Raw genomic sequence first — 1,775 nt, 5'->3', positions numbered from 1 at the left:
ATTGAGAACATTTACAGTTCCAATCGATTATTGCCTCAACGAGGCTCGCGTGTCCGCTGGACACTGCAACTTGGTTTGTTGGAACAAAACAACTTCCGTGCTCAATGAGCCCTGAGTCGACGACACTGAAGTCCCGAAATTTCGCTAATTCCGACAGCGGACACAAGCAGAGCCCAACTTTGTCTCTCGCACGCAGTGCAATGTCGGACAGTGCGTCCGCGGCAACAGGGGGTGTATATCCTAGGCTCGATGAGCCCAAGCGTCGCGCTCCGCGCACGCTATCAAAAAAGTGACCTCGTTGAGGATGTGGTCGACTACGAGTCTGACACTCCATTTCCCGCATGGGATGACGAGGAAGGCGAGCTGCGCCAGCGGCGTGTTACGAGCCCTGCTCGAGGAAACGGAGCCCATGTCCGTTTCCTTGATTCTCGTCACCCGAGGGACGTGGTGTGATCGCCAATTAACTCGACGGGGCACAGAGGCGGCAGCTGGAAGCTGCCCATAATGCGGCTATAAAGCGCGCCCTTTCACGGCTGGTCAATGGCCCTCATGTGGAATATGGCTTTCGCCCAGCGGATCCCGCTGTGGAAGCGAAGGCTGCGGTAACTCGATCGTTACGCGTCCACATCATAGGGCCCCCGGCCGGAACGGCGATGAGCTTGCCAAACGGAAAACCCTTCGAGCTCGTTTCTTGGTTTTTCCGCTGGATGCTTATCGCATTCGTTCGAGTGCTCAACGAGGTGGCTCTTATGTACCCGCAATGCGGATAATACCTGTAGTGCTCGCTCCTGGCGAAAGCGCTACAGATGACGAAGCGCTCTTTGAAGCGATGGGTGCAACGGCACCAAAACCTTTCCTCACTGTATAACCTACAGTTGGGCCACAAGGAAGTGGACGTGCTTGTTAAGCGACACCTCCGATTTGAGTTTGCCAAACTCAAGGCACGCCGTCGACTTCCTTCGAATTGTCGCCCTGCGACGATTGGGTTAACCCTTAATGCTCCCGCGAGCTCTGGGTCAGCGACCGCAAGAGCTCAGAGTTACTGCTTGAACTCAGCTCATGGCCTATCTACTTCCCTGGCTATTGCCGGGAAGCGTGGGGCGTCTGATGACGCGGGACGTCCTGATCTTTCTGATCAAAAGCGTCTACGGCGACTAGGCAGTTTTGCCGAAGTGGCGCCTCAAACTCTCACGAGTTTTCGGAGTCGAGAAATCCCCGCCACTTCACCAGATTTCGGGTTTGACCCTGGTGACGACGTCGTCTCAACAGACGTTCAACGTGATAGGGACGTCTCAGTGCTCATCGAGAAGAGTCGGTGGCGGGCGGTGACTCGTGATCTCTTCGAGCCCTTGAGGACGAGGTCCTTCGTGATAGGAGCTCCGCTGAGCGTCATGCTGAAGTAGCATATCGCTGTGAGGACGCTCTTGACAATTTGAAGAATGTTGTGCGCCAGCTGCCTCACTTTGAGGACTACCGCACTTTGTCGGAGCGACTCGTGGCCTTGGAGAAGGCGAATGCGTCGCTGCATGTGACGGTGGTGCGCTTAGCGCCATCAGAAATGGAGATTGTTGCACTCCGTGCTCAGCAACTTGGTGGGATCCGCTCCGGCGCCAACACTTCTGCTTTCACTTGCGCCGAATGCCGGTACGGCTTGAGCAAGCCCACGTAAAACACCGGGTGGGTGGGCATCCGTGTTGGGAGGTTCAGCGTATGCGCTAGGCCCCGCTTGGCCACAACCTTAAACGGTCCGATGAACCGGGACGAAGCTTCGTCCT

Source organism: Plasmopara halstedii (assembly GCF_900000015.1).
Source record: "Plasmopara halstedii genome assembly, contig: Scaffold_110, whole genome shotgun sequence".
Lineage (NCBI taxonomy): Eukaryota > Oomycota > Peronosporomycetes > Peronosporales > Peronosporaceae > Plasmopara > Plasmopara halstedii.
This window is presented reverse-complemented; position numbering follows the sequence as displayed.